A 27,150-nucleotide genomic window follows, 5' to 3' on the forward strand; every position below is an offset into this window, starting at 1 on the left:
AAAAACTGATAAAGTTCACAAAAAGGAGTACTTGTGGCACCTTAGAGACTAACAAATTTATTTGAGCATAAGCTTTCGTGAGCTACGGCTCACTTCATCGGATGCATTCAGTGGAAAATGCAATAAATCTCCCCACTGTATTTTCCACTGAATGCACCCGATGAAGTGAGCCGTAGCTCACGAAAACTTATGCTCAAATAAATTAGTTAGTCTCTAAGGTGCCACAAGTCCTCCTTTTCTTTTTGCAGATACAGACTAAACCGGCTGCTACTCTGAAACCTGATAAAGTTCAGTAATTAATAACCTTTAATTGTAAAGAGTAACAGCTTTGTGTGAAAGTCTTGAGCTCTTCACATTCGTTCCCCATCACTGTAGTTAAAGAAAGCAGATGGCTCTAAGTATCGTTATTAGGATTTGTATAAAAGAGTATATATTTTTAAAATGTGCTTGAGTGTCTGAACCTTTCTATCCCTGATTTATTTGAAAGGTGCTTGAACTTCTAAACTTTTCTGTCCTTATACTTTTTAAAAGGTGCTTGAACTTCTGATCCTTTCTGAATCTGAGAAAGGCTGCTGATTGTCTTTGTAACAATGGCTTGCAAGAGCTCAGAGGGCCTTATTCAAAGGTCCTTGGTTCAATGTTTGTGTGCACCATTAAAACTGGCTGAAAGTGCTGTTTGAGTGATTTTGCTGCAGCATGGACACTGCAGCCTTAAAAATATAGTGGAACATTAACACAATACCACTAGATGGTGCTATTACAGAGGTTATTCAGAGTTCTGCTTCTGAGAGCCTCTGTGGTTAGAGCTAGAGAATTCTTACTTGTTATGAGTATGTTCCTGTTAGGAAGCTGTTGCCTGCACTAGTAAATTTAACTGTCCAAGTTTTGCTCGTAGAATTGTTTTCTAAGGTAGCAGCTGAGCAATTGCCTACAGTAAAAGAGTTATACCACATCCTCCTAAAACATTGCAGATAGTGCATTAAACCTGGCCAAGATTGGCTTATTACTGTTCATCCCTTGGGATTATAACTGTGTATCAGAAGTACCATAATAATATAAATTTATAGGGTTACTTCAAAGAGACAGAGAAGTAATAGAGCTCCTGCATCATTGGGACTGTTGTAATGAGTGTTAGGATTAATTATTCAGTGTTAATAAGCAGTAGTATTCCCCAATGGAAGTTATTGAACATGCTTATTGGTGTCCATTACAGAGAAATATTGACCTATTTTTAAGAGGTTTTTAAAAATGTGTTTTTAAGGATATTAGTTAATTTTCCCCTTAGTTGTAAAGCTGTACTAGCTGAATAGTTGAAAATTAATAAATGTATAATGTTCAGGGTAAACATCTTTTCTTTGACAGAATTCCTGTTTATGGCCATACCCTCTTAATTTGGAAGTGTAGTTATCCTTATACAGATAAGTCATTTATTGTTCAGAGTAGGAAAATAAAGTTGGTCTGGCATTAAAATTCCCATGAAAATTCATCCCAAAGCAAACCAACGTCTTTTCAGGAAATACCACTCCAGGACAATAGCACTGTCTCAGCCAATCAACATTTCAGCACTGTATTGTCATTCATTGAAGTTACTGCCTTCAGGTTGGAGGTTCCAATAGGAGAAGGCAGGTGCACAAGCACTGTATTAAAATAGCCACAAAATATCCACCAGCAATTTTGTTTCTTTTCTGCACGCCTCATAACCCGTGTTAACATATGTGAAAACTATCAGGTTGCAGAACAACAACTAGGCAAGACAGCCCAAATGAATGTCATTTCAGTCACAACGGCCTGACCCTATCCAAGCACGTCTCAGACAAGAGCTTGAGTACACAGATGAGCCTTACAGCAGGCCCTGCAGTCAATAAACCCAGGCTAACTGGGAAAGTGAATTCCAGAGTTGGGAGCATTTCAGCTGTCATGATGGTGCATATGGAGAGAAAAGGTCTCTAGAATAGCCATAGTCAAACCACATATCTTGAACTGGTCTCAGAGGCAAATCTATAGCCAGTGCAGACCAGAGAGCATAGGGATAATGTGCTCAGTGTGAGAAGGACCTATATATAACTTGGCAGTTGCATCTGCATTAGCTAAAGCTTCCAAGTGGTCTATAAGGGAAGCCCCATGGATGTAGGTAACTGTGACTAGATTTGCCTCCAGAAGGAATGGTCACAATCTCCCAGCTAGACACAGATATAAAAAAGCTCCTTTAGCTACTGCTGCTACTTGGGACTCCAGCAACATTAGAGGCTCCCCAGACTGCAAATCTCACTATCAAATAGCGGACACACACTGTTCACCTCTTCTTTGTTCTGCCCCTTATTGTCCAGTATCCCCTCCATCTTCTTGGTGTTGAGCAGTCTTTCTCATGACCCTCTCTCGATCAGGTACTGGACAAATAAAGTAATTGCAGTGTCTGGGGCTTACGAAGAAGACATGTAGAAGGGAGTGTCATCAGAACATTGATGGTACTGCTATCCAGTTGGATGAAAGTGTGCAACTGATCAGTGAAATTAACTGTGTCGCCGTGTCATAACCAGGCCGAACACCTGACTTCACAACACATTTCAGTGTAGGGACTCCAGGGGATGCTAGAGCTGCTTAGTTACAACTTGCTCAATAACCTGGCCCAAAGAACAAGATTAGACATAGGCTGGTAATTGGCAAGATCATCAGGAGTAAAGAGGTGCTTTTTAAAGCAAGGGTGAACAACTGTTTATTTGAGTGACGTCTCTTTTTCTGTAGGAAGGTGGTGGTAATCTTTGCCAACAATGGTCATAACATCCCAGCCCTGTTTAAGGAAGTCACATTGGAATATCTAGCTTGATCAGCCAACCAGAAATCTAACTGGAATAATAGAGAGCGTTATGTTAAGATTCTTACTTGCAGAAAAAGCAAAAAATGCTTGTTTATCAAAATCTCCATATTTTTAATACATTTGGGCCTAATCCTGTTTGTAGTAAATCAGTGGAAGTTTAAATGCAGGGCTGGCCTTACCAGGAGGCAAACTGAGGCGGCCGCCTCAGATGCCAGACTGGGGGGGAGGGGTGCACTAGGACCCAGAGTGTAGAAATTTGTGTCTGCTGCTGGTGCATATGTATTCTCTCTGCTCTAGATGCACAGAGATGGTGAAGTGCTGTGCTGGAGGAAGGAAGGCACAAGAGACATAGCAGGCAGGCAGGAGAAAAGGTGAGAGGGAAAAACAGAAAGCAGCAGGAGCTGCAGGGAGAGAGAGGAGGAGTCGTCTCTTATGTACCTCTCTAGCACCTCCAGGAGCCTGGACTGATTAACACCAGCTTCTCAGGGAGCTTCCTGTTTCCTGCTGCTTCCCTGAACCCACTTGAGGAGAACAGGCAGTCACCTGAAGTAGTAGGTGCCAGTTAGGCCCTTAAGACGCAGATATCTTCCCTCACTCAGGCCTTGCTACCAGCCTGCTTATTTGTCCCCTTCAACTGAGTGTTGAGAGCCACTATAGCTGGCACAGAACAGCAGTCATAAGTGAAAGAAGAAAATGCCCCTCTGGGGCAGCATTCAGAAAAAGAAAGGAAGCTTTTCTATCTAAGCAGGAAGGAGCTCTCCTGAGATACATAGAAACAAATGTTCACGGTGAGCCTTCTGGCCCCAGTGAGGATGTGGGTGGTGAGGAGATGCCTGATCTTTCACTTAGTCAGAGTGCAGGTGACCTGGCAGCTACTGAAGCATCCATATCTCCATCTCAAATGGATGGAATCATGCACATTCCTGAAGAAAAGTGTAGATCAGAGAAGAGTGTGGTGGAGGTGCAAGAAACAGCTGCTGCTGAGTTTAGTTCTTTAAATCTAGATGATCCAGGACTATGGACCCACTTGAGCAGTAGCCTGAGGGACTTTCTTGTTCTGCATGGGCCACAACAAGTGAAAAACTTCATGTTCCCCAAAGACAATGAAAATAGAAGTTTCCATCCAACACATTACTGGCGTGAAATCCCCAATGGTGACAAAGTGGAGAGGCCATGGCTTATGTACTCAAAAAAACAGAATGCTGCATACTGGTTTTGTTGCAAACTCTTCTAGTCTAATGTTCCAGCCACATTGGGTTCTACAAGAAAAAAGGGCTGGAAAAATCTGGCTAGAAATCTGGCATGCCATGAGAAGGCAGCAAATCACTAGAGATCATTCCATAGGTGGAAAGAGCTTGAGATGAGACTAAGGTTAAAGGCCACCACAGATGATCAGCATCAAGAGAAGATTGCATCAGAGTCTCTTTACTGGCAAAATGTTCTGAAAAGGCTCATTGCCATTGTGAGAATGCTTGCTACCCAAAACCTAGCACTGCGTGGCACTTCAGATCAGCTGTATGTGTCAAACAATGGAAACTTCCTTAAAATTGTGGAGCTGATGGCTGAGTTTGATGCTGTACTCCAGGAGCATCTAAGAAGAGTCACCACCCAAGAAATGTACACACACCACTACCTTGGAAAAACAATTCAAAATGAGATCATACAGTTACTGGCAACAAAAGTCAAACAGAAGATTGTGGCTGATCTGAAGTCAGCAAGATATTACTCTGTTACTCTGGATTGCACACCTGACATCAGCCATATGGAACAAATGATTTTAATGGTGCGTTTTGTAACAACAACAGAACCTAGTGAAAATGTTCCTGCAATGGTGACTGTCAGAGAGCATTTTCTAGAATTTATTGACATTGATGATAATACAGGAGCTGGTATGACAAATGTGCTTCTTAAAAAGCTGAAAGATACGGGAATTGCGATAGCTGACATGAGAGGTCAGGGCCACAATAATGGTGCCAACATGAGAGGAAAGAACAGAGGAGTGCAGACATGGATCTGAGAGTTAAACCTTCAAGCTTTTTTTGTCCCACGCAGTTCTCATTCATTGAACTTGGTAGTCAGTGATGCAGCTGTCAGCTTCTAGAGAGACTGCTGAATTTTTTAATGTAATTCAAAGCATCTATGTATTTTTCTCTGCACCAACTCATTGATGGCAAATTTTGAAGCAACATCTGGGAACATCCTCTCTGACACTGAAACCACTCAGTGCCACACGATGGGAAAGTTGAGTGGAGGCGATAAAGCCTATCAAACACCAAATTGGGAAGATAGATGATGCCATAGTTGCCATTATGGAGGATAATGCTATGACAGGAACTGTTCATGGGAGAACAGTGGCAGAGGGAAATGGAATCACCAGAAACATACATAACTTCAAATTTCTGTGTGACTTAGTGTTGTGGCATGGCATACTGTTTGAAATAAATGTTGTAAGCAACACACTCCAAGGTGTTGACCTTGATATATCTGGAGCAATGGAACAACTGGACAAAGCAAAGTCATACTTACAGTCTTACCGGTCAGATGCGGGATTTCAAAATGTTCTGAAGAGTGCACAGAAGTTGGAGGAGGAACTTCACACTGAAACTATTTTCCCATCCATTCAAGAATAGAAGAGTCACCGAAGAAGAAGACATTTTGATTACGAGTCACGGGATAATCCCATAAGAGACCCCAAACAACAATTCAAAGTTGAATTCTTTAACCAGGAGCTAGATTGTGCAATACAGTCAGTTGAAGAACGTTTCATGCAGCTCAAGGAACACAACAGTATATTTGGGATGTTGTATGATATTTCCAAACTCCTCACTATACCTGAGGAAGACCTACACCAGCAATGCAGGGCACTAGAGACAGTGTTGACACATGATGACATGTGTGATATTGATGCGAGTGATTTAGGTGATGAACTGAAAGCCCTTTCAAGATACATTTAAGCAGGATCAACTCCAAAGGCTGTTCTGGAATATATGTGCACAAATAAGATGACCACCCTCTTTCCAAATGCTTTTGTTGCTCTGCACATACCTCTAACACTTCCTGTAACAGTTGCCAGTGAAGAATGGCAGCTTCTCCAAGCTGAAGTTAATAAAAACACATCCATGCTCCACAATGACACAGGAGAGGCTGGTCGGCCTTGCAACCATCTCAACAGAGCATGAGCTGGCCTAGATTGTGGACCTTCAGGAAGCAGTTCAAATCTTTGCAACCAAGAAAGCACGGAAAGCACCACTTTGATTATTCAAACAGATAAAAATGCCAGTGTTTACTATGCAGACAAGAAAAGTTACATTTGTTGTTCAGGCTTTTGAAAGTTAAGTGTTACTTAAAATTTTTGAACAAGGCATTTTAAGTTGTTAGTTCTCCTTTATTGGGGTAGGTGGAAAAGCAGTACCATGAGGGGAGTAGAACAGGAAGAAGGCAGAATGGAGACCTTTCAAAGTTTTGGCCCAAGCGCAGGGCATGGGGGTGTCATTTGAGCTCCCCGCCTCAGATGCCAAAATGTTGTGGGCCAGCCCTGTTTAAATGGCACCAGGATCCATCATTTTGTTAGGAATGAGGATAGGGGATGCTTCGTGTATCTTAACGGATGTAATGAACTTTGTAAGCCCAATTATACAAGTCAACTATGTTTCTAGATCTTAGTGTTACAGAGATGCTGTTCTTTGAAATGGAAAATGGAGGGTGGCAAACTAATCACTTCTTATTCAGTTCAGATGAACAATGCTATTCCATCAGTCTGTGCAATAATGATTCAGACTTGATGGAGAAAATGTGGAATTGTAGTTCTCTCTTACGGTAGATAGTTTTGAGATAGAGCCCATTAAAGAGGAAGCTGTAATCTTAAAATTTAATGGAGCAAATGAACCCTAGGCTTGTGAACATTGTCATCATCCTTTTTATTTATTACACAAACTAGAGTTACGTCAAAATTGTGGCAATTTGACTTCACTCTTAGAAGGCACAGTTATTTATGTTGTTTGGAGTATTTAATCACATAATTTGTTTTTAATCTTCTTTTTGTGTAGTGCGATAGCATGATCTGTAAAAATGTTCCAGGAATTCTTGAAAGCACAAGACATACCTTTGATAGTGAGGATGTACAGTCACTCCTTGTCATTTTTCCCATTTCCTGTGTCACTTGTCTTCAAGAATTCCAACTGTCACCCTGTCCCCTTCCATCATGATTAAAAAATCTTCAGGTTGTTTCATTTTTGTTTTTAAATGTTTTTATTTACTGTAAGTCTGGGTTCATCACTTCACAAAGAGGAGGACTGCTGTTTTTTTAGGTCTCAATCCTGCAAAGAGAGGTACATGGACAGATACCTGCACCCATGGGGAATTCCATTGCATTTAACGAAGCACCATGTGAGCATAGAGGTCTGTCCACCATATAGAATGTTATAATCACTGCTCCCCAAAGGCTCCATTTTGGCTTTGATTAAAAGGAGATATAGAAATTTAGAGCACATTTCCTGCTCCCCTTGCCTGTAGGAAGTCATTTGTGTCGTTGAGCTGTAGGTTTAATGGTGGACTCTGTTACTTGAAGTCTGAGATAGTGGTTTTGTAACAGCACACAAGGATTTGATTTTACAGAGAGTATCTGATCTGAAATTGTTGCTAAGCCAGACCCTCTGGGGCCATGCCATTTATATTTTCAGTGAACTGATAACACAGCGCTTTGACAGCTACTTAAACTGTTGGTCATATTTTGGCTTACAGCAATCAGCACACATTTGCCTAGTTCGTTAATGCTCTGAACATTAATATTGCTGCACATAAGGATTTGTTCCCTTTCAAAATGTGATCCTCATTTTCTAAATCAATTGTGTAGAGCAGGAGTTCTCAAACCTTTCACTGTATGGATTGCATCTTAATCAACAGATTGTCCTATGGCCACTGCACCTCCCATTCACATGGTATCACACACGGTTCTCCCACACTGATGATCGAAGAACATCCCTGTGTTAGCTACAGGAGTTGCTTACATGGAAAAGAAACACCGAGTGAGTATTTAATGTGTGTTTTAGCTTCCTTTAATATGGTTTAGCGGCTGGAAACAGAAGAATCAGCATCATGTGACCAACCACCTTTCCATGGGAGACCAGCAATGGTAATAAATGAAGCAGTTATTGGTACTGTTGGTTTAGAATTTGATTTTAGATGTTACTGTAGGTATATCAAGAATATTCTTAGAATGAAACAGTGGGTAAATTAGAACTTTGGGTTACAAAGGTGAACAGAGAGTTACATTTTTATCAGAGACACATAGTTATTTATTTTTTGTTCTTTTAAAATAGCTCTAAGTGTGCAAAATACATGGTCCAAGTGATGACAGCAGGTGTAGGTGCCTTTATTATATTTATTGCTTTGCATCACATTCTGCTTTGGATCACATTTAGCAGTAATACAAGAAACCTACAGGCCTGTATCCTGGAAGACATTAGCTTCAGCAAGTTAGCGTAAGGCTTGCGGCCTATGAACTTTGAACAGCTAAACTTTGCACAGCTAAACAGCCCAACGAAAACCCCCAAGTGTTTGGGGAGCTGAAAATAGAGTTTAAGGGGAATTTCTGACCACAGGTACATGATTCAACCACAGAAGTGTCCTGGAAACGAACTGAGATAGATAACAGATACATGAGATACATCTAAGGCTAGCCTGCTTGCTTACCTATATATCTTTTCTTATAAGTTTCTTATTTCCTTATGGGTTTGATTATTTGGTTTATTATAGTAGGTTTATAGATTTATATTAGAGTATATTTTGGCTGTAACACAAGGGACCTTCAGGCCACATCCTGTGTGTTGAGCTAGGGCAAAGTTAACATAGATGTGTTTGAGACCTTTCGCCAGATGGTGATGAGCTGAAGCATAAGGTCCATATATGGCTGCAACCTTTAACATGGAGGATATATTAAAGCAGGTTGGCACAGGGGTCTCCTAAGTTCATGCCCCTTTAAACTTAATAGGTACACCGCAACTTGGAACTTGGAAAGAACCGAAATAACCAGTTAGGACAGAAATAACAAATGTGATACTTAACCACAAAAAGGCCATGGGAACGAATGGACATATATGATAATAAGTTGAGATCACCAATATACTAATCTATAGGAAAAAGACACTCCAAAACATTAATAAGGTGAGGAAATGCAAATAAGGGAAAGGGGAAAAATCGCCTACTAAAATCCCCTACTAAAAGTGGCATCCCAGCCTAGGAGCGATAGGAGAGAGAGATGTTGTCCTTGGGAGGTGCCAGAATGATGGCCTGGTGATGATGGGAAAGGTGATTGTGATGAGGAATATGATGGCAAATATTTCAGGTGGTTCTACAGCAGATGGTGTGAGTATATGGGTGTGCAGATGTACATTCTGTAGAACATTCTGATGTACATCTCCTGTCTTACTAAGTTGGGGTTTTTGTGACTGTGCTAAATGTATTAATAAACTATATTTGTAAACAAGAGAGTTCCTGTAGTGTGAGTGTTGCAACTGTGTACATTGTGATTCCCAACTATATAATAATTTGAATAATACTGGGCCTGATCTTGGGGCAAGAACCTGTCAACCCTCCAAGTGATAACTGGGGATTCATAAGTAATCCATATAATTAATACATAATGTAAAGATTGGGCAACATCTGAAATAAATGTATTGATTTCTGGCTTTGTTTCTGAAGTGGCTGCACACATTATGGAATACTGGGTTGAGAATCTTAGCTCTATTCTGCTTTGTTTGAAAGAGTCTGGCAGAAACAGTAATCATGTGGCAGAGCTCTCAGTACCTGTCACTCTGCAGGCACTGATAGAAATTCAGTACACTTGGATTGAAGTGGATTGCATTAGCACCACTCAGTTAATTCTGGCTGAATTTTGGTTTTAGCTGCTCTGGGTTCAGGTGAAAGTGGTCCTGTAAAGAACTGTTAGCATTTATTGCCCCTTTTTTGCTCTGAAGAGGTGCACAGCAGAGGGCCTCCTTTGTTATGGAGCTTAGGAGATGTTTGTTCTATGGAGCTTGTGATTTCTGAGGGAAACGGGGCCAGGTTGTTACAGAGTTTGGGTCTCTGCTAAGTCGTCTTGTGCGATCTTCTGCTGCATCATCAAGGTTTTTCTAAAGATTGTTTTTGTTTGGAACTAGCTCACACATAAGCATTCTCATGACAGATTCTGAAGTGAAATATTTCATCCATCGCTGGTTCACATTATTATTTATTTTTCGTCTTTCGACAAATATACTTTTCTGTTGACTTTTGTGTTAGAGATGGAAGAAACACTGGGGGGATAATGCTGATAGTTCTGTTGGTTTTGATTTAAACATTTTGCAGAACATGAGGTTTCTTTTTAAAATCTACATAAAGATTTTGTAAGTTAATGGGGGTTTGGAAAATATTAGGCACTAAGCCTACAATTAAAAAACAAAGGCTTTAACTCCTTCAGTCACCTAAACTATTGACTGCATTTGTGTGAACATTTCCAGAGAATTTAATCTTTTGGTGCATGTGAGTAATTTGTTTTCATCGTTAAGTGAAGAGATTTAAACCTCACTTTAAATTAAAACAAAACAGAACAGCAGCAAAAGAAAACCCCTCAGTGTAACTTTAACTACAGAGCTACGTCATACTCCCTCATCCCAGGTGGTCTGGGTTTGTGGGGAAGGGAGTGACCTGGAGATCTGGGTTCTGTTCCTTGCTCTGTCATGTATGACCTGAAGCACCCTTTGTATATCACGTAGGGCCACAATTTAAAGTGCTTTGGAGCTCACAATTGTGGCCAGATTTTTTCAAAAGAGTACTGAGCTCAACATCCAAAGAACGGAGCTCTTTAGAAAATCTCTGTGCCTTATTTCCCCACCTGGCTAGTGGGGTTAATAATACTTGTAAAGACAAGTACCATACGAAAACCTGTAAAAAATAAACAAAAGCTTACTCCTGAGCTCGCGTACGTGCTCTTGCCCTGTTACTCCCCTTCATACACTACCCTCATCATGGATGGAATGCAGCAAAGGGGAATGAGGCGGGAACACTGTCAAGCTGCTACTGTCCCTGCTGTGCAGATGGGTGGGGAGTGGATGAAGCCTTGGCTCCACACGCAGTGTGCTGGCTGGTGGTGCAGTTGAAGAAGCAAGAATCTGCTCTAGGAGAAGGGCTTGCAGAATTTACTTCCCCCAGGCAGCAAGGGGGAAACAAAGATCAAAATGCGCCTCTGACTCAAGTTCGTCCCTTGCTCTGCTTTAGAGGCAGTGTAGCTATATGCTGCCCCTTGTGCAGGGTAGACTGCAAGATGCCAATTCAGCCCTGAATGAATGAATAAATAACTTTAAAGGAGACAAGTAGCACTAAAGGCGGAAATTGTGGTGAAGAAAGATCAGGTCTACAGTGCTGCTGAGCATGTGTTCCTATGAACTATTCTTCATTGAGAAAACTTAATGGACGTGTTTACTGTTCTGTTATTGCTTGTAGTAAGCCTTCCAATCTAGCCCCAGGAATGGAGATTCTGTTCAAAGGGAAGTCTATTAAGGTTTTTAAGTAAGCTCTGGTAGTGTAGCACTGCTTTACTACCCTGGCCTGTAGTCTAAATTGAGCTTTTAAAGGGGTAATGTGTTGGACAGAAAGGGATATGAAATAGGTTATTTGACTATTTCCCCCAAAATAGAAGTAATTTTATAGTCACTTTGGTTGATTTCCTGTGCAGTATTCACATACATATCACTTGCTTCTTGTAACAGGTATGTTGCTTCCTGAGTAGTCCCTCAAGGCCAGAGTTCCCTTTGCAGCAGCTTCCCATGGTCCTAAGGTATTGTAAATATTACTACAGCAAATACAAACTTCTCTTCTCCAATACTGCACAGCTGTATTTTTTGAGCCAAAAACCCTGTGCTCCATCCTGAAGTCTCACGTGTGATACTAGAGATGATCACAGTCATTGCATGCACGGCACACTGATTCTGTACAATCTGTAGTGGGTCAGAGCTACACTTGGCCCATGCTGTACTGAAGAAATCTTTTCCCATGCCTGTAATTGTTTGGACTTTGTGAGTATTGCATGATTTATAGTAACGCACCAAATAAAGAAAAAACCATGTAAAAATGTACAAGATAGCTGAGTTGCTAAGATGCAGTCAAAGTAGATTATATCATCAGAATGTGTCTTTGATATGATAGATTCAAGGTTCACTTATATCAAGGGCTGTATATGCCATTAATGCTGTAGTCTTCAAAATGCTGTACAGTTTTAGAGCTGATACACAATGTGTCAGCACGACATAGCCACTATGTTTCAGATGGTGAATTTTTGTAAATGTGTCAGTAGTCATGCTATACTTAGATATATACTCTTTAAAAAAAAAAAAAAAAAAACCCAAAACTAGCCGCTAGTATGTATGCACCACTTCCACCTGATGGATGGAATATCAGACCTTCTGAAGTGTGTGTGTGTGAGAGAGAGAGATTATGTTATGAAATTCAATGTGGATGAATGCAAAGTAATGCACATTGGAAGATATAATCCCAACAATACATGTAAAATGATGGGGTCTAGATTAGCTGTTACCACTCAAAAAAGAGATCTTGGAGTCATTGTGGATAGTTCTCTGAAAACATCCACTCAATGTGCAGTGGCAGTCAAAAAAGCAAACAGAATGTTGGGAATCATTAAAAAAGGATCATCAGACAGAAAATATCACATTGCCTCTATATAAATCCATGGTATGCCCACATCTTGAATACTGTGTGCAGATGTGGTTGCCCCATCTCAGAAAAGATATATTGGAATTGGAAAAAGTTCAAAAATGGGCAACAAAAATAATTAGGGCTATAGAATGGCTTCTGTATGAGGAGAGATTAATAAGACTGGGACTTTTCAGCTTGGAAAAGAGACAACTAAGGGGGGATATGATTGAGGTCTATAAAATCATGACTGGTGTCAAGAAAGTAAATAAGGAAGTGTTATTTACTCCTCACAAGAACTAGGGGTCACCAAATGAAATTAATAGGCAGCAGGTTTAAAACAAACAAACAAAGGGAAGTATTTCTTCACACAATGCACAGGCAGTCTGTGGAACTCTTTGCCAGAGGATGTTATGAAGGCCAAGACTATAACAGGGTTCAAAAAAGAACTAGATAAGTTCATGGAGGATAGGTCCATCAATGGCTATTAGCCAGGATGGGTAGGGATGGTGTCCCTAGCCTTTGTTTCCCAGAAACTGTGAATGAGCGACAGGGGATAGATCACTTGATGATTACCTGTTCTGTTCATTCCCTCTGGGACACTTGGCATTGGCCACTGTTGGGCAGGGTTATAGAGGTAGAGTTAAGAATGCCACACCAAATCTCACTCTGGATTTTGTAAGTTTTATTCAGCATCTGAATATTCCATTAGTGTCACTTTTGTTTCTGCATACAGTTCCATTAGATAACTTCTACTGATACTATGAGCAATGGCAGTACTCATCAAACTAAGTAATCATCTTGGACTTGGCCATGAAGTCTCCTCCAAGTAATCTATCAATTGGGGAAAAATGTTTCATCTGTCTCAGATTGTAGACAGAGGGGAGGAAATGTGTGACCCTCCTTCCGTTTTCTTGGGTGTTAGTTAATAAGAACTCAGCAAAACACTTTTCCTTGGTTGCCCAGATGTTGTCCTCAGGTTGCCCAAAGCTTAAGATGGATCACAGACACAACACAAAATAAATGGATACCTCTGAGTGGTGTGAGAGGGAATACTGTTGAGGGGCAGCTGAGTTTGAAGCACCACTCAGTTAAATGTGGAGTGTATTATTGATGATTGTTCTCCATGCCCACTACAGACAGGACAAGAAGTAAATGGCTTAATCTGCAGTAAGGGAGATTTAGGTTGATATTAGGAATAACTTTCTAACTATAAGGACAGTTAAACATTGGAACAGGTGACCAAGGGAGGTTATGGAATCCCTGTCATGGGATGTTTTTAAGAACACAATAGACACTACGCCTGTCAGGGATGGTCTAGGTAGACTTGGTCCTGCCTCAACGCATGGGGATGGACTAAATGATCTTTGGAGATCCCATGGGTGGCGGGTTGCCCCACTCTGGGGAGCTAGCCCCCAGCTCCTCCCCTCCCATCCACACCCTCCCAATGGCTGGAGCCACGAGACCCCCGACATACCCCCACCCCTGCGGCCAGAGCCACAAGCCCCCCCTGCCTGGAGGAGCCCTGGGCTGGCTGGAGCCCTGAGACCCCCCCCCGCCAAACCTGCCCAGAGGAGCCTTGGCCGGGCTGGCTGAAGTCCCCAGCTGAGCCTCCTCCACTTAGAGGACCCCAGCCAGACTGGCCAAAACCCCGAGCCAAGCCTCCCTGCTCCTGAAGGATCCTGGGGCTGGCCACAGCCATGCCTCCCCTCTCCAGACCCAACCCACCCACTGCCCAGGGGAAAAGTGTCTGTAGAAGATGCTTTTTGATATGCACCATGCAGATTCCGGGGTGGCTGAGGAGGCGGTTTGTGCCTCCTCAGCTGCCCCAGAACCTGCATGGGGCATAATAAAGCAAAAACTTCACTGCCAAACCCTGCAACCGGGGGTCCGGTGGCCTTGGCAGCACCTGAGGGAGGCAGAGCCTCCCCTAGCCTATTATATCCATCGCCCATGGGAGATCCCTTCCCCCCCTATAGTCCTATGAATCTGATGCATCTCCTCATGGTACTTTTTTGTACATGTCCTGCAGTTTTCAGATATATTTCCAGTGGAACCATTCTTTGGGAGTGGGGAACCTCTGATGTTTTAGGCCAGATACGATCAACATGATGATATTTTGTACAGTGTATGTATAGTGACAGTGTTGGGAAAAACCTTTCCAATTTAACCTCTGAAACATAGCTATCATTACTTCAGAATCTGCACTATTCCCTTGCACTTCCCTAGAGGAAGTGTCTTGAATATTATAAATGATCAAATTAACTAACTGCAAACTTTACCAAAGACAAATGACTAGTTCACACCACTGTGGCTATGTAATTCAAAGAAAACATCATTCTGCCTTCTGTGTCTTGAACATTTAAATATAGAGCAGTCTCCTGCAGGGCAGTTGAGGCAGCTGCTATTTCGTGGTTCATTTTGCATGCAGAATGTTAGTGAGACGCTGTGCTCTTCTCTCTCATGGGGATTTTATATTTGTTTTGTTGTTTTTTCCTCAAGCTAAAAAAAAATGTAGACTGCAAAATACATGTGCTGCTCCCGGTGTCTGAGAAACCAGAACACACCTCACCTCTCCTTTCACTGCATGCAGGACTGTATACTTTAAAATAATTTTCTGCCCTATTGTCCCTTTATGGGCCAACACGTCTTTGTTTTTCAAAATAGGATCCAAGTATTAACAGCCTCTTGCTCTACTTTGCTTACCCTGCCATTGTTTTTTATTCTATATCTGTTTGACCTGTACTGCCCTGGTATTCTGGAGCTATGTCTGCTAAATCTGTACTAGTATTCCATTTAATCTTTCCAATTTGTTCCTGTTCTTTAGTACATTCCAGTTTTTCCCTAATCATGGGATGATTCATTAAGGGTCTCTCATGAGCTGGAAGAGTTTGATCAAAGTTTACTGAGGTATAGTATAGGAACAGCTTTGTAGGGCTGCATCAGAGTCTATTAGGGAACAGGAAATTGTTAGAAACACTTTAGTGACAGGATTCGAGCAAGAAACTTAGAAGTGGAAGGCTATAATTTGGCAATCTGCTGCTTTTTATAAACCACTAATTGTTTGACCTCTAGACAGAAAGCAAGAGAGGGACTATAGCAAGACAAACAAGGGAGAAGGAGATGAAAAACTATTTTGCTTTCCGTTCTTGGAAAAATAATTACCATTGTGTTTTTTCTGGGCAAAGATTTCATTTATTTTTTGATTTATGAAAATTTAAGCAGCATGCCAGAACAGCAAGAGCACATCACACCAGTATCCCATTATGTGTGCTGTCTTCCTTCCAATTCCAGATCTACTTCAAAGTCCTTGGGTAAAATTCTGGCTCCACTGAATGGGAGTTTTGCCATTGACTACAATGGATCTGAGGGTTTCATTTCTAGTGTTAATGGGCTGTGCTATTTCAATGAGAAGACATCACTTATGATTGAACAGAAACCAAAATCTTCAAATTTCAATCTGGGACAATAAACAGCCTAGAACTACTGGTCTATGACTATGGATACAGTTTAGAATCCATGGCCTAGACAGAAAAAGAGAAGTCTGCTAGGGTTGTTTTTTTTAATGTGTTCTGGGCCTAATATTTTATACAAAGCTTGGTTGGAAGAAATTGTTTTCCTGTGTTACCTTGTATTTAATTTTGACTTCAGTGATCTAAAACTGAAATGTAATTAATACTGACATTGAGTACCATTGTTGTATGCAGTGTTGTTGTAGCAATGTTAGTTCCAAGATATTAGAGAGACAAGGTGGGTGAGACAGTATCTTTTATTGGATCAGCGTCTGTTGGTGAGAGGGACAAGCTTTTGAGCTTACACAGAGCTCTTCTTCAAGCCTATATAGCAATGAAACAGCACCGCAATCCGAGCTCTGCGTTGGCTGGAGACTCTTTGCCTTTAGTGGTTCTGTGGTGTCCCATCCCTCTAGCCAGGTTACTTCTTACTTCAGTCCCCTTCTTGGGAAACACAGTTACCCTGGGGAATGTTTGGCCCATCCCTGGGCCTGTTTAAACTCCCAGCCCCTTTCTTGGGCTTTTAATGAAGAGTCTTAGCCCCGCCTTGGGGCTTACACCACTTCTCCAGTGGCTGGTGGGAGGAGCTGGGCCCACCCACTATTCCAGGTCCCAACCCATGTACTGCTTTCTTTTACTTGGTTGCTGCTTCTATTCCCTGGGACACTTCACATCTGTTACCTTACCTGTTACCTTACATTACGGTCCTTGGGTTCCGTATGTCTTGTTCCCTGTTTGCACAGTGCTTCCCCCAAGCCCCATGCCTGGAAAGTTTCTCCATCTTCTCCATCACCCTTTTGGTTTCAGTCAGGAACTCATCCACCAGGCCCTGCGGCTCCTTTTAACTGAGCCTGCTGCACTGTAATTGTCTGCTTCCCTAAAGCCTTTCTAGATAGATTTGGAGGACCCACCTTCACTGCTCCTTTTCTGGGGTCTGGTAGGACCATGAGGTCTCCAACAGGTAGTCACAAAGGGTCCAGTACATCCTGTCACACTCTGGTATATCATTGGTTTCATGATGCACTTGTTCAGAAATTCTTCTTCAAGGTGGCCCCGTGAAGAGGTTGGCATATTGGGAGCCATCCTGGTTAGATCATTATCTGGTGATTGGTTTCCGAGACTGCATAGCTGTCCTTTCAACAGTGGAGAGATTGTGGTGGATGTGATTTATTAAGGATTTCACAGTCAATTTTGTTCCTGAAGCAATCAATGTAATGATCAAGAATGTGGCTTCATCCGCTCTGTGGTGTCCCGTCAAATGATTGTTTTCTTATGATTTTCAGTGGGGACATGGTAATTGTGAGGGGAGTCATAATTGTGCAAGGGTTCTTAGAGATGAAGTTGGCGGAAGAATTCTTCTAGTTCTCCACATGTTAGCATGGTATCAGGTTCTGTGGTGGGACAGAACTGTGACGGGTTGGATCACAGAAACCTCCCTGGGGCTGCCAACTGATGTACCAAGACTACTTCTGCCCCTGCTTTCCCTGCCAGCTTGGGACTCCAGAGCCTGGCCTCGCTGTGCCAGACATGCTTGCTGGCCACAAACACAGACCCAGGTCTGAACCACGTCCCACAAACTGCAGGCTTAACTGAAAGCAGCTTAAGAAGTGCTCCTATCTTTAACACTCAGATGCTCAACTCCCAATGGGGTCCAAACCCCAAATAAATCCGTTTTACCTTGTATAAAGCATATGTAGGGTAAACTCATAAATTGTTCACCCTTTATAACACTGATAGAGAGATATGCACAGCTGTTTGCCCCCCGCAGGTATTAATACATACGCTGGGTTAATTAATAAGTAAAAAGTAGGATTGAAGTGGTTCCAAGTAGTAACAGACAGAACAAAGTGAATTACCAAGCAAAATAAAATAGAACACACAAGTCTATGTCTAATACAGTAAGAAAAAAACTGAATACAGATAACACCTCACCCTCAGAGGTGTTCCAGTAAGCTTCCTTTTACAGACTTGTCTCCTTCTACTCTGGGTCCAGCAATCTCTCACACCCCCGGTAGTTACTGTCCTTTGTTCCGGTTTCTTTCAGGAATCCTTGGGGGGTGGAGAGGCTCTCTTGAGCCAGCTGAAGACAAAAATGGAGGGGTCTCCCAGGGGTTAAAATAGACTTTCTCTTGTGGGTGGAGACCCCCTCCTCTCTCCTATGCAAAGCCCAGCTCCAAGATGGAGTTTTGGAGTCACATGGGCAAGTCATGCATGACTCAGTTTTTACAAGCAGCAGCCTTGTCCACACGCTACCTTGAATGTCCTCATGTAGACTTCTTATGTGGATTGGAGCCTTCCAAGATCCATTGTGTGTTAAGTGCTTCTTGATTGGGCACTTAACTTGCAAATTCCTTTCTAAAGAAGCTGACCAAATGCTGTACTAAGGCTACTTAAAAATCAAGCAAGTACACAGCCAATATTCATAACTTTGAATACAAAAATGATACATGCATACAAATAGGATTAATCGATTCAGTAGATCATAACCTTTATAGAGATATGTTACATGTCATATGTAGCATAAAACATATTCCAGTTATGTCATATATACATACATAAGCATATTTCCATAAAGCCTTATGGGGTGCACTGTCACAAGAAGTTCAGTCCTTTAGAAAATACAGATAATTCAGCTCCAGTTAGGGACAGTCTTGATCAATTGATGATGTTTGGGTGTTGTGTAGTGTCATATGGTGGGTACTAGTGCCAGGGTTTCTCCTGGAGGTGGTGGTGTAGTTGGTTCCACTTTTTGTTTTTTTGTTGGATGGCCCTTGTCAGGTTTATTTTATTTATTTATTTATTTATTTATTTGTTGATAGTTATTTTGGATTTTTTGCATGATTTCCAAGTAACTTTCCTGATTATTTGCTTCCAATGTGTGGGAGCACGTAAGATACAGTAAATGGTTCCTCAGTTTTTCTGAAGTCCATCTGCAGAGCTGGTCAGCACATATGGAACTACATGCAGTGGTCAGAGGATTATAGATGGTGTTACCTCTGGGGACGGTGGTTTGTTTCTTGCATTTGCTCAGGGAGTAGACGTCGCTGTTAAATTTTGCTTCCTTTTTCTTCATGTTGTGGAGTTTCCATTTCAGATAGCAAAATTCAATATCTTCCGTTATTGTATGCAGTGTTGCTGTAACCATGTTGATCCCAAGATATTAGAGACACAAGGTGGATGAGGTAATATCTTTCATTGCACCTACTTCAGTTGGAGGGAGAGACAAGCTTTTGAGCTTAGACAGAGCTCTTCTTCAGGTCTGGGAAACTAAATCTGGGCAGGTCTATGGTACAAACTTGCATCAGCGCAGCGGCACTGATGCATCTGCACCGCTGTAGCACTTCTGGTGAAGATGCTATAACATGCCAATGGGAGAGAGCAGTCCTGTTGGCTTAGTAACTCCATGTCCATGAAAGGCATTAGCTATGTCAGCAAGAGAAGCTCTCCTGCCGATATACCGCTGTATAAATAGGGGGTTAAGGTCGGTGTAAGTGCATTGCTCAGGGGTGTGGATTTTTTCACATTCCTGAGCAACGTAGTTACACTGAAGTCAGGCTTTGTCTACACTAGCATTTTTGTCAGCAAAATTTTGTTGGTCAGCGGCGTGAAAAAAACACAGCCCGACCGACATAAGTTTCACTGACAAAAGCGCCTGTGTGACAGTGCTATGTTGGCGGGAGAGTGTCTTCTGCCAACATAGCTACTGCCACTTGCTGGCCGTGGTTTAATTATGCCAGTGGGAGTGCTCTCTCTCACTGGCATAGAGCCACTACACAGGAGACCTTATAGTGACGCAGCTGCAGCGGTACACCTGTGCCGTTGTAAGGTCCATAGTGTAGACATAGCCAAAGGGTGTAGTGTAGACCTGGGGTCATATTTTCACCGCTAAGCATAAAGTGGAACAGATCGTTTATCATAAGTAGTTAATCGTATTTCCAGGGATCATTCAAGGTGAAGCGGCCCATTAACACATCTCCAGTCATAGGGCAGAGAGGGGTGGGGAGGAGAGAAATGCAGGTGCTTCAATACAGAAATTGCACCTGCTCCAACAGCGCACCCCTAGTGGGAACCCAAATGGAGTATCATCAAGCAACTACAACCCATACTCGATGCGGACCCCATCCTGAAAGAAATCTTTCCTGAACCCCCTCTTCTGGACTTCAAATAACCTCCAACCTCTCTGAGTTCATCATCAGAAGCAAGCTCCCCACAGACCAGAACACACCGACGCAAAGTGGCACCAGACCCTGCCAGAACAACAGATGCAAAACCTGCAGATATATCTCCTCTGCTACAATACACAACACTCCCCCACCCCCCCACACCTTTCAAGATCCCTGGGTCCTACACATGCCTATCGCAACATGTGGCTTACCTCATCCAGTGCACTAAATACCACAACTGTGTGGGTGAAACTAGACAATCACTATGTACTCAAATGAGCTCACACAGGAAAATGATAAAAGATAAAAACACCACATCACCTGTGGGTGAGCACTTTTGACAAAGTGATCACTCTGTATCTGACCTCTCAGTCCTCATCCTCAAAGGAAACTCGCACAACACCTTCAAAAGACAAGCCTGGGAGCTTAAATACATAACTTTACAAGACACTAAAAAGCCTGGCCTGAATAGAAACACTGGACATATGGCTTATTATAACAAACTGTAACCCACTAACAAGCCCCTCCCTCCCACCCTCCCGCAGCTTTCCCCACCTCCCTTCCTTTCTACCCTATGATTGGAGGGATGTTAATGGGCTACTTCACCTTGAATGGTCCCTGAAATGTGTGTTAACTATTTAACAATCTATTGCATCTTGTATTTAGCTATGACACTCTGAGTGAGGCCTGGTCTACACTACAGAATTAGCAAAAACAATGAGGAGTCCTTGTGGCACCTTAGAGACTAACAAATTTATTTTGGGCATAAGCTTTTGTGAGCTAAAACCCACCTCATCAGATGCATGGAGTGAAAAATACAGTTAGCAGTATATATATTACAGCACATGAAAAGATGGGAAAGTTGCCTTACCAAGTGGGGGGTCAGTGCTAATGAGGTCAATTCAATCAAGGTGGAAGCGGCCTATTCTCAACAGTTGACAAGAAGGGGGGAATATCAACAGAGGGAAAATTACTTACAACGAGCCCCTGATGGTGTGGCTGATGTGGTTATGTCCTATGATGGTGTCCCTTGAATAGATATGTGGACAGAGTTGGCAACGGGATTTGTTGCAGGGATTGGTTCCTGGGTTAGTGTTTTTGTTGTGTGGTGTGTAGTTGCTGGTGAGTATTTGCTTCAGGTTGGGAGGCTGTCTGTAAGCAAGGACGGGCCTGTCTCCCAAGGCCTGTGAGAGTGAGGGATTGTCCGTCAGGATACGTTGTAGATCCTTGATGATGTGCTGGAGAGGTTTTAGTTGGCAGCTTACGTCAGCCTAACTCTGTAAACATCTACACTAAAATGTAACTCCCACTGATGGAACTCGCTCACTACACCGACTTAGTAACTCCACGTCTGTGAGAGGCATAGCACTCAAGTTGATGTAGTTAGGTCAACGAAGTGTCAATGTAGACACTATGTTGCTTACATTGATTGTTGCTGCCTTTCAGAAGCCGTCCCACAATGCCCCACACTGACAGTTAATTGGTGCAAGTGCTCCTTGTCAGGATGTGCACCACCAACACAAGGAGCATAGTGTGGACGTGGAAAAGTGATTTAATTACTGTGGTGGCTGTATGTAGATGTAACTTAGTTTTGTAGTATAGACTTGCCCTTAGAGTCCCAGACCTGAAGAAAAGTCCTGTGTAAGCCCAAAAGCTAGTCTCTCTCACCAACAGAAGTAGGTCTAATAAAAGTATTACCTCATCTTCCTTGTCTCTCTAATTGATTTCCATTATTAGTTTAATACCTTGGACAACAAATAACATAATATTTTAACACTAGATGTCAGTAGTGCTTCAGCTATTTCCTATACCACACACAGTGGAGTGTCTCTGCTGCTAACCTTCTGGCACACTGATGTACTCTCCTTATTGCATGTCCTATAACATAAATAAGTAGAAGTGTTTTCTTCAAACAGATATTTTCCTTCTACTTTGCAGTCCTTGGTGAATATGTGATTTAGGTCAGTTATGACTTGCAAAATTACTGAGGACTTACTTTGTGACATTTCAATAGATTCTTGAAAGATTCCCCTCCCCACCCCCCCTTTTTTTAAAATGGATAAATCTTTATGACTATTAGTGATAAATTAAAACTGGATTTGCAGCACTGAAAATATTTAAAGATGATCAACTCATTCAGTAGTTGCTTGTAAAACTTTTGGTTTAGAATTCTCTAAGTAGCTTATCATTTCTAAACAAGAGGTATTTTTAGAAAAATGTAATATCTGTAAACTCTGATTTATCCAGTGTCTTTCCCCCACTTTATTAAATATCAACTAGAGCCACTGTCAGTAAATGCTTTCATAAACTGTCCTGTATTATACTGAAGGAAACCAAATATTGAAAGGAACTAGTATAATGGACTGGAATACTACTGACATTTAGAGTTCTCTTGGTTCTCAGCTGACCTTAAAAGCATATGATTTTGAAACACCCAGAATAGAAGCCACATCTTTAGCACCATCTCGATCCAATCGTTGGTTTGTTAACTGCTTCATAATAATAAGAGAATAAAATTCTATTGCCAGTGATGCTGAATAAAGCCAGTCAGTTCTCCTTACTACTACATATATTGTACAAAACCCCAGACAAATATTAAATATATTAGCATTGTATTTCTGATATCAAACCTTTGTTGTTAAAGGAGTTTATGAAACTTGTAATTATTTCTTAAAGGAAAACTGTCATAAATATTCAATTTGCAGTTGATAAAGTATTTATTCTGTTCTAGTTTTGGCTTGGAGATGCAGTTTTTAGGAACATAAAAATATTTCGGACATTGGTTCCTGAACTGCCTCCTTCAAAATGGCAAGAGCTTTGTAATAGCCCTTGGGACAGGGATTTGTTTCCCTGTGTTTGTACAGTGCCCGACACAAATGAGTGCTATCATAATATAAATATTTACTATTATTTTCTGTTTAAAGATGAGACACGGAAAATATATTGGTAAAATGTTACAAAAATGGTTAAGTCCTCATACATACAGAAAACCCAAGATAATGGGAACATTACAAAAAAGTTACTGTAAGCAGGTGAAATTCTTAACCCGTTCCTAACACAGCTCACCTGCTCACTGCATTCGCACATGCTGGGTTTGACTCAAACGTAGGGATAGACCTGTGTGGGCAAAAGGGGCAACTAGTCCCTTGCCACGGTGTGGGGTTTGTCTTCATCATTAACTTAAATGACAAAACAGAGAACACACGTTCTGTCTTGAGTACGGCTGCCACTAGTTCTCTCTGTCTCAGAGGCTCAAACTTTTAAAAAATGTTTCTTAATTGGAGTAAATAGGAGCCACCTGGCTGCCAGGGTGAATCAGCATCCTAGAACCTGATACCTTGTTAGTTACTTGAAGTGGTAAGACACAGTGGTGATGCTGATTCACAGTGAGAATCTAATGATTCTCTTTTAATTTTCAGTGACATTAGTAAATGTTCATGGTAAAAGAAAAAATAGGAAAATCAAAGTCATTCTTGTATGGCCTCATCTAATTCAATTTCCTATAGATCTTACCTAAGTTGCAAATAATGAAACTTAGTGTCTTATAATGACAATATACTGAAATATATTGCATACTATATGATGTATGTACCTATCTACTGATTTTTATTACACTAACTTGGAGGATTGCTTCAAAAACGAAACACCGGTTGTGTGTTCCATCTACTTACAGATAAGGATGTTGTGGGACAAAGACTGCAGTGTTAGCTTGAATGCATTCCCCCCCACCCGCCCCCAGGCATCTATTCTTCAGGAGTTTGCAGTGTTCAAAAGCACTCTTATTTCACTACAAACATTATCCTAGCCAGCTCTCAGCATATTCTGGGTTCCTGACTTGCTGGGACGGAGAGTAGTTTTCCTTCCAGTGGCAAATTCAGCTACAATATTTCCTCCAGGGGTGATTTATCCTTTAGAAATATATATAAAGCAGCAAAATGTGAATGAATACTCATCCCTTTATGACTAATTACAGGGAATCTTTTTATGGTCTCAGAGTAGCAGCCGTGTTAGTCTGTATCCGCAAAAAGGAGGACTTGTGGCACCTTAGAGACTAACCAATTTATTTGAGCATAAGCTTTCGTGAGCTACAGCTCACTTCATCGGATGAGCTGTAGCTCACGAAAGCTTATGCTCAAATAAATTGGTTAGTCTCTAAGGTGCCACAAGTCCTCCTTTTCTTTTTATGGTCTGAGATTGTCATTTTATTTGCATTGTAATTGACAGAGACGCTTGGATTTGCTTTGCTCTTTTACCATCTAAGTTATTTTCTGTACATTTATCCTGGATTGGCATTTATTATAGTTTGTACAAAATAAAGTTTTTTTTTTTAAAAAAAATCTAAACTCTATTTGTGGGGTCACAGGCCAATGTGCTAGCATCTGCAGCCCTAGGCTAAAAAGAGATTAATTAACTCAATGCAGGTATTTCTCATTCCAGCAAGCAATTTATGGCTTCCTCAAAAAGAAAACATTTCACATTTCCTTAAAGTGCAGAAATAATTCATGTTAAGATGATGCAGAGTGTCTGTAGAATGTCCTTAACCGCTTTACTTACCACACTTTAGCTATTTTAGCACATAAAATGTGTTCTTTCGGTAGGTTTAACAACTTGATCACCAGAGAATGAGACAGCTTCTGGGGACAAAATTCAGCCATTCTAGCTCATCCAAATCAAAACAGGCAAAACCAGCTGTTGAGCTGACATAGGTGAATTTTAATGTGTTTTTAATTTAGTTTAAGACCATGGCTATGGCTCACAAGTGTAAGTACATCAGGTAATATAAAAATGTGATTGACTGATACTGTTTTGAAAGAGACATTAAATTATGCAAGCACACTGCAGAGTAGCTTATTGAGAAACCTGATGAAAGAAGTAAAGAAAGGATTATCAATGTAAACGCTTTTTCAAAACATAAATCTGGCACCTATTTCCTTGGAAATGGAATCAATGCAACAGCAGAAGAAAATTCTCTTTTTCTGGGGAATTCTCTAGCTTTTTTGTGATGTCTTTTTCCTTTTGTTCAAGAAGTTGATTTTTTTTTTTTGAGATTTGGAAGAGTATATTAAACTCAATTTAGGAAAAGCATAGTGTCATTTTAGTAATTTGCTCTTGTTTAGCTAGTTTTTGAGTAGATTGTCCTAGAAGGAGATTTTAAAGAATATGATAGAACATTCTTCTAACAGGGTAAAATCTACCTCCGTGTAGAGATCGGGCAAAAGAAACATGCACCAGCTAAATCCCACTTAAGCCTTGTTTTGCAGGCTTGAGTGGGGCATCACTGAGCTTTTGCTTGACCTCTGTACATGGGAAGGACTTTCAAAGTCTAGTGACACAGGTATGATGAGTTGGGAGATGCTCTGTACTGAAATATGAATAGTTTATGTTGACCTCGTTATTGGGATGTTTACTATATAAATATATTGATAAGAACTGTTGACACAGGGTGCTATAGCACAAGGCCCAGACTATGGGTGGGGAATTCCACCTCAGGAGAGGTAACATGTGAGGCCTGGCACTTGAGGGGTGCACTCAGAGGGACCAGGAAGGGACAGCTAGCCCTGTAGTGATGACAACTGGTATATGAAGAGATGAAAGAACTGCAGGATCTTGTCCTTGCCCAAGGTAGCTGCAAGGGATGGGGAGTACACTTTCTCTGCAGAATCATAGAAATGCTGGGATGGAAGGGACCTAGGTGTGTCATCCCCTCACACTGTGGCAGGATCTAGTATACCTAGATCATCCCTGACAGGTGTTTGTCTAACCTATTCTTCAAAACTCCAGTGACAGTGATTCCACAAACTCCCTTGGAAGTTATCTTCACAGTTAGAAAGTTTTCCTAAAATATCTAATCTACATCTCTCTTACTGCAGATTAAGCCACTTATTTCTTGTCCTACCTTCACTGGTTATGCAGTACAATTGATCACCGTCCTCTTTATAACACCCCTTAACATATTTGAAGCCTGTTATCAGTTTTCTTTTCTGGAGATTAAATGGTTTTTTAACCTTTCCTCGTGGGTCAGGTTTTCTAAACCCTTTATCATTATTGTTGCTCTCCTGGACTCTCTTCACTTGGTCCACATCTTTCTTAAAGTGTAGCACTCAAAACTGGAAACAATACTTCAGCTGAGTCCTTACCAGTGACAAATAGAGTGGAATAGTTACTGCTAATGTCTCATGTTAATACACCCCAGAATATTTACCTTTTTTTCATCTGCATCACATTGTTGGTTCATATTCAATTTTTCAATCCACAAGAACCACCAGATCCTTTTCTACAGTACTACTGCTTACCCAGTTATCCATTTTGTAGTAGTGCATTTGAATTTTCCTTCATAAGTTTGTATTTTGCACTTGTCTTTATTGAATCTCATCTTGGTGATTATAGACCAATTCAATTAGTCAAGGTCATTTTGAATTCTAATCCTGCCTCCAAAGTGCTAGCAACCCCTCCCAGCTCGGTGTCAACTGCAGATTTTATAAGCATACTCTTCACTCCATTATCAAAGTCATTAATGAAAATACTGAACAGTACTGGACCTGGGACAGACCCTTTGGGTGTCCCTCCAGATAGTTCTCCCAATCTGACAGTGAACCATTGATAACTACTCCTTGAGTATGACTTTTCAACCAGTGAGAATATCATGGGGGAAAATGTGATAAGCATTACTAAAATCAAGATATATTATATCACGTCTACTGCTTCCCCCTATCCACTACTAACCTTTTCAAAGAAGAAATTAGGTTGGTCTGGCAACATTTATTCTTGACAAATCCATATTTGCTATTATTTATCACCTTATTATCCTCTAGGTGCTTGCAAATTGATTATTTAATAATTTGTTCCAGTATCATTCCAGGGACTGAAGTCAGGCTGACTGGTTTATAATTCTCTGGGGCCTCTTTGTTCCCTTTTTAAAGACTGGTACTATGTTTGCCCTTCTCCAGTCCTCTGGGACCTCATCCGACTTCCATGA

The sequence above is a fragment of the Lepidochelys kempii genome, chromosome 7, assembly GCF_965140265.1.
Source record: "Lepidochelys kempii isolate rLepKem1 chromosome 7, rLepKem1.hap2, whole genome shotgun sequence".
Classification (NCBI taxonomy): Eukaryota; Metazoa; Chordata; order Testudines; family Cheloniidae; genus Lepidochelys; species Lepidochelys kempii.